The sequence below is a fragment of the Cervus elaphus genome, chromosome 20 (assembly GCF_910594005.1).
Source record: "Cervus elaphus chromosome 20, mCerEla1.1, whole genome shotgun sequence".
NCBI lineage: Eukaryota > Metazoa > Chordata > Mammalia > Artiodactyla > Cervidae > Cervus > Cervus elaphus.
Window position 1 is genome coordinate 43,707,391 of NC_057834.1, and position 7,108 is coordinate 43,714,498.

The following is a 7,108-nucleotide window of genomic DNA, read 5'->3' on the forward strand; positions in this document are numbered from 1 at the left end:
CGTTGCCTGGAGACTTATTTTGTTCCCAGAGACTGGACAGAGGTTGACTCAAGGAAGAAGGAGGCAAAGGGGAAGTTCTTTTATCAGGAGGAAGTTCATAGCTCTGGGGTGACAAGATGAAACTTTTTTGGATAATGAAGAAGTTGAGTGGTAAGAAACAACACAAAGAGCTCTTCCAGGAGAAACTGAAGGTCAGTCAAAGTTTATAAGTGCAAGGATCAGAAATGGTCTCTGGCTGATATAGGAAGAAAAATATGTTGAGAGATTATAGAATAGCCAGGATGCCTGGAAAACTGTGCTCTGACAAGGGGCAAGGAGGGAATCAGGTGAGGTCAGATTGTATTGGGTGGAGATGTGTGTACTTCCCATTTCCTCCAGCCCATAAATCGGTTCCAGACCTGCAATCAGAGAATTTGTGAAGAAGAGCAGTCACAGTAGCCAGTGCCTTGATTCTGTTTACAGAAATTTCTAGAAGCAACAAGCTAAATTAACATGAAATAAATAAACGTACGGGTTGTCAAAAGATTCAGAGAATAATGACAACAGTATTTATTATTTCACTGCCTATAACGTTATTGATACAATAGTTTCTAAATCCAGGCACATCTGACAACAGAATGAAGAATGGTCTTATTGCTTTCACTTTACAGAAGAAAGAAGAGAGGTACAAGAAGTGTGTTTATCTAAGACCACACATGGGCAGAACCATTCTTACAACCAAGAGTTTATGCTTCTGAGCACAGATTAGTTGGGTCTTTCTTCTCAGATGTGGTTGTGTCAGGATTTCTCAGTTGTAGAGATGGGAAGAAGAGCAAGTAGGAGAGAGAGGGCAAGAGAGGGAGGAGGGATGGGTAAAAGCACAAATTCTTTGATTCTCCCCTCCCTCCCCTTCCCCTCTCATCTCCCCCACTTCCCCACCTCCCTTGCCACCTGCTTTCCTTTTGGGGAGAGCTCTTTGCCTCATTCCCCACTCTTATGGGGACTGAGACAATGCTCCTCTCTCCCAAGCCTCCTGGGAGGTCTCCATGCCCTCCCCCCAAACCCACCTTCCCCGCTTGTTTTTCAATTCCCACCCCTTCCCATTCCCAGTGGACCCCACAGAATGCAGTCTACCCAGCTGGGCTATCTGAACTCTGTCCAATAGGCAGTGTCCAATAAGCTTTTCCATGGCCCACCCCACAGCATGCTGATAAATCAAGTAGCTGGGATAAAGGCTTTTTTAAAAGAACTGTTCACTTCAAAAACTTTTCCACATGTCCTCAGGGGTCTTCATGGGACAAAGGGCTAAAGACGACAATATAGCCATCCAAGTGTTAAGAGTGTCCCGCTGAGTACCAAACCCTGTCCCATGGGTGCAGACACAGGGCGACCAACACCAGACCTCTGCACTGGTGGAAATTACCTGGTGGACACAGGGAACCTAAGCACAACCTTCGGCCCCGGAGGCCTTTGCCAGGGTGGGCAAACTCTCATTCATTGATTGTAAGCGAGGATATGGGAAGAGCCATCATTGGCGCCCACCGAGGGTTCAGCTGTCCTTGGATCTCATTCGGTTCAGGCCCGGAGGGTCCGAGCGCTGGATCCCGGTATCTCTGAGGGCGCTGGCATCTGTGGCGGGTAGGGGGAAGGACGTGGCACCCTTTCCCTGAGGGTAAAGGTCTTACCCTGTGAGTGAGTAAGTAAGTAAGTAAAGTCGCTCAGTCGTGTCCAACTCTTTGCGACCCTGTGGACGGTAGCCTACCAGGCTCCTCTGTCCACGGGATTTTCCAGGCAAGAGTACTGCCATTTCCTTCTCCAGGGGATCTTCCTAACCCAGGAATCAAACCTCAGGTCTCCAGCATTGCAGGCAGACATTTTACCGTCTGAACCACCAGGGAAGTGTCTACTACATGCAGAGGCAAGCAAGAGTTTGCGTCATCGTCTCTGTGGCGCAATCGGTTAGCGCGTTCGGCTGTTAACCGAAAGGTTGGTGGTTCGAGCCCACCCAGGGACGGCGGGGTGAGGTTTTAGAGAATACCAAAGAGACTCACTTTTGCCAAGAGGACACCGGGCAGCGACCGCCGGCGCCGCGAAAAGGGCCACTGAGGTCCGCCTCGCGGGAGGGAGGGGCGGCGTCCACACCGCTGGGCTGCAGGGTCTCCTGGGCCTCGGGCGCACCCCCCGCCTCCTGCGGCTTCCGGGAGCTGGGGAGTAGGCGGGGGCGACCTCTGCTCTCGGGTGCGCAGCCAAGTCTGAGGACTCTGCGTTGGGTGCGGGACCCCGAAGGCAGTCTGGGGGGGCCCGAGGGTCCTCACTTGAGGGGAGATGAGGATCCCTAAAGCAGGGCCCTCGGGAGCCGCCGTCTCCGTGCCTGAGAGAGCTTGAGGCTCCAAGGTTTCTGCATGAGAGTTAAAAGTCGGTGGCTTCGATAGTGGCGGCAGAACCTTGGGTTTTCCTGGGTACAGTGTTCGGTGGCAGCGGTTGTCCCGTTTCCGTAGTCTAGTGGTTATCACGTTTGCCTCACGCGTGAAAGGTCCCCAGTTCTAAACCAGGCGGAAACAGATCGCTTTTTCTCCCCCAGAGATTTGCGTTCTCATTGGCAAAACGAAAAGGCGTGAAAGGCACCGGGTGAGGCAGCTGACGCAGCTGTAGGAGGAATTGGTGACCACCTGAAAGTCCAAGAAAGCAGCCCTCCTTTCTCTGCTCCGAGTCCCTGCGGAGTCCAAGCCCAGTTCATCCCGGGGGGGAAGGACAAGGCTGACTTCGGGTCACCTTTACGTCTGGAAACCCTTTCGGCTCCTTGTCGGGCTCCTGCATCTCTTTCACATGTTCACAGATTGTCACTGAAAACCAAGGAGCTCATTCCCGTAAAGTTCACTTGCTTTTTCCACCTCAGCACACTTGAGGAGCAGTCTTATTTTCCTGGTAGAAGAAAAGAGACCGCACCCAGGTCTCACCGTGGGCTCCAGCCAAAGACACGAAAGTGAAGAATTTAAGGCTCCGCAAACTGAGACGGTCGCGGAGGGAAAGGAACCGGTACCTCTGCGGCCGTCAGGAGCGGCCCCGAGGCCAGGTCAGAGATCTGGAGGTAGACGGATCCGCTCATCGCCCGCTGAAAGCCAAGTAAGCGCCTGACTCGAGGGAAAACCGAGGTTCACAAAGAGAGACGCACACAGCGCTAGAGCTAGACCAGGAGGGACCCAGTTAGATACTTTGTGACATGGTCTCAGAAACAGAAATGTCCCGCAGGAAAGGGGGTTTGAAGGTCGATGAGCAGCCGGTCAAGGGCTGGGAGCCTTGCACAGTTCCAAACAGCTCTGGTCTGCTGGGCAATTTTCTGTTCTCTGCATCTCTGGTTTCATCTTTTACACTCTCAATTTTCACTTGGAGGCGCTAAGTCATCTTTTGTGTACAGCTCCCTGGTGGTCTAGTGGCTAGGATTCGGGGTCCACCGCTCTGCGGCCTGAGTTTGATTCCAGGTGAGGGGAAACTCCGTGTCTGTACTCACAGGAGACTTCCTCTTCCTGCTCAGATCAGAATTGTATTTTGCATCAAGATCCAATGCGAAAAAGTTTCTGCACTGAGTTCCTAAATGTCACTGAGTCTGGACCTCAGCGCACTTGACCTGGAACTGGCTGTTGGAGGTAAGATTTCAAAGAATAGCAAAGAGAGATAAGAAAGCCTTTCTCTCAGCGATTAATGCAAAGAAAGAGAGGAAAACAATAGAATGGGAAAGACTAGAGATCTCTTCAAGAAAATTAGATACCAAAGGAATATTTCATGCAAAGACGGGCACAGTAAAGGACAAAAACAGTATGGACCTAACAGAAGCAGAACATATTAAGAAGAGGTGGCAAGAATGGATGGAAGAACTATACAAAAAAGATCTTCATGACACAGATAACCACGATGGTGTGATCACTCACCTGGAGCCAGACATCCTGGAGTGCATGATCAGAAACAAAGTTAGTGGAGGTGATGGAATTCCAGCTAAGCTATTTCAAATCCTAAAAGATGATGCTGTGAAAGTGCTGGACGCAATATGCCAGCAAATCTGGAAAACTCAGCAGTGGCCACAGGACTGGAAAAGCTCTGTTTTCATTCCAGTCCCAAAGAAAGACAATGCCAAGGAATGTTCAAACCACTGCACAACTGCACTGATTTCTCATGCTAGCAAAGTAATGCTCAAAATTCTCCAAGCTAGGCTTCAACAGTATGTGAACCGAGAACTTCCAGATGTTCAAGCTGGATTTAGAAAAGGCAGAGGAACCAGAGATCAAATTGCCAATATCTTTTGGATCGTACAAAAATCAACAGAATTCCAGGAAAACATCTACTTCTGCTTCACTGACTAAGATTCTAGTCAAAGGAAGCCTTTGACTGTGTGGATCACAAAAAACCCTGGAAAATTCTTAAACAGATGGGAATACCATACCACCTTACCTGCTCCTGAGAAACCTGTATGCAGGTCAAGAAGCAACTGTTAGAACTGGACATGGAACAATGACTGGTTCCAAATTGGGAAAGGAGTACATCAAGGGTGTATAGTGTCACCCAGATTATTTAACTTCTATGCAGAGTACATCATGTGAAATGCCGGGCTGGATGAAGCACAAGCTAGAATCAAGACTGCAGGGAGAAATATCAGTAACCTCAGATATGTAGATGACACTACCCTTATGGCAGAAAGTGAAGAGGAACTAAAGGGCCTCTTGATGAAATTGAAAGAGGAGAGTGAAAAAGCTGGCTTACAACTCAACATTAAAAAAACTAAGATCTCACCAGCCCAGGTTGGATGCATGAGACAAGTGCTCGGGCCTGGTGCACTGGGAAGACCCAGAGGGATCGGGTAGAGAGGGAGGTGGGAGGGAGGATCAGGATGGGGAATACATGTAAATCCATGGTTGATTCATGTCAATGTATGACAAAAACCACTACAATACTGTAAAGTAATTAGCCTCCAACTAATAAAAAATAAGTGAAAAAAAAACAAAAACAAAAAACTAAGATCATGGCATGTGGTCCCATCACTTCATGGCAAATAGATGGGGAAACAATCTAAACAGTGACAGATTGTATTTTCTTGAGCTCCAAAATCACTGCAGATGGTGACTGCAGCCATGAAATTCAGACACATGCTCCTTGGAAGAAGAGCTAAGACAAACTCAGACAGCATATTAAAAAGTGGAGACATTACTTTGCCAACAAAGGTTCGGAACAAAGGTTCCATCTAGTCAAGGCTATGGTTTTTCCAGTAGTCATGTATGGATGTGAGAGTTGGACTATAAAGAAAGCTGAGTGCTGAAGAATTGATGTTTTTCAACTGTGGTGTTGAAGAAGACTCTTGAGAGTCCCTTGGACTGCAAGGAAATCAAACCAGTCAATCCTAAAGGAAATCAGTCCTGAATATTCATTGGAAGAACTGATGCTGAAGCTGAAGCTTCAATACTTTGGCCACCTGATGGGAAGAACTGACTCACTGGAAAAGACCCTGATGCTGGGAAAGACTGAAGGCAGGAGGAGAAGGGGACGACAGAGGATGAGATGGTAGGATGGCATGACATGGTAGGATTGATGGACATGAGTTTGAGCAAACTCTGGGAGTTGGGGAAGGACAGGGAAGCCTGGCGTGCTGCAATCCATGGGGTTGCAAAAAAACAGACAAGACAGAGACTGAATTGAACTGAGACATAAAAATGCTTCCAAGACTTCATCAGCTACATTTCAAGAAATGTTAAAGGAGTCCTCCAGGAAGACAACACTGACACCAGCTGGAAATCTGGATTTACACAAAGGGATGAAGGGAAAATATAAGATTTTAAATTTAAATCTCTTAGAAATATGGGACAGATTTTTAAAAATAACGGAAGATTGTAGGGTTTATAATGTGCACCATAAAGGAGAAACGTGAAGAGATACAGTTGCTAGTTGTAGCAGGATATTCTGGACTCTCAGTGACCCTGACGGGGCAACCTGATCTTGGTTTAGGTCCAGAAACGAGGGACAGAAGGGTAGTGAAGGAGGCATTTTTTGGAAAGGAAGTGCAGAGTAGAAAGAACCACAAAGGCTTGGAGTACTTACTTAAAAGGTACAAGGAGAAAGTTATCCTTGGGTAGGCTTAGAACCACCAACTTTCCGGCTAACAGGCAAAGGCGCTAAACGATCGCGCCACGAAGCTCAATACATTAAATGGCCTTCTCATCGCCTTGGGTGCCGAATGCCCCAGCCACGCCTCGCTCCCCTCCCCTCGCAGAAACAGCGCCCCTGAGGCGCCCCGGGACTGAGCCGGGAGGATAGGATGGGGTCGAGGGAAGCTGAACACTCGCTGAGCTCCAGTATTTCTTGGGTTCTTTGCTCCGCCTTCACCCGGCCGTCTGAGCCGCTGGCGCTGCCCTCCCTCCGCTCGGCCGCGGTCGGTGAGGCGAGAGCTGGGACCGGCGGCTGGGGAGGGTCGGTCCAAGGGACAAACGCGAGGAGCCGGGGAAGAAGCCGGCGACTTGGGGACGAGGACAGTTAGACTTCCCAGACAGCACGTGCCGGATCTGGGGAGATGAGAACTGGATTTTTATTTTGTTTTGTTTTCTCATCGTGTATCAGAATTGAGAGGAAGAGAGCGGAAGCCAGTGAAAGAGAGAATAGGAACACCTGAGTAAAGTTTCCAAGAATAAAGTAGGGCAGTAATTGAAATCATTTCATGTCAAATGACGTAGATTAAGGACAATTGTCAACGCTTGGGTTGTGGTGCGCCGTGATCGTATAGTGGTTAGTACTCTGCGTTGTGGCCGCAGCAACCTCGGTTCGAATCCGAGTCACGGCATTAGGTTACACCTGGCATCTCCCTGTTTTTTTTCTTTTCTTAAAGCCCTTAATGGTCTACACTGGGTTCTCTGAAATGTGACCGCCAATTCTATCCAAAAAGGAAATTATTAAGGTGTGTAATCACAGAACAAAATGTACAAATCATTAATGAACAGCTATTTGATGTGAAATCATCACCAGGATCAAAATGCAGAAAAATTTTTATCAACATAGTGTGGAAGATACACTTTGATATATGATGAAGCCCTTTGATAGATTTTCCGGGTAATGCCTATCCATCTCCTGCTACTCTAAGCTATTCTGATGGCCA

The 7,108-nt window shown here is 48.3% G+C and overlaps 2 non-coding genes across 2 annotated transcripts; both read left to right on the top strand.

Annotated features, from left to right (window-relative positions):
* The first annotated feature begins 1,919 nt into the window (after window positions 1–1,919).
* TRNAN-GUU lies at window positions 1,920–1,993 on the top strand. The gene has a single exon. It is a non-coding gene; the product is annotated as a tRNA-Asn (tRNA).
* A 4,731-nt stretch (window positions 1,994–6,724) lies between these two features.
* Window positions 6,725–6,796, top strand: TRNAH-GUG. Its single transcript has one exon. It is a non-coding gene; the product is annotated as a tRNA-His (tRNA).
* Window positions 6,797–7,108: the final 312 nt, after the last annotated feature.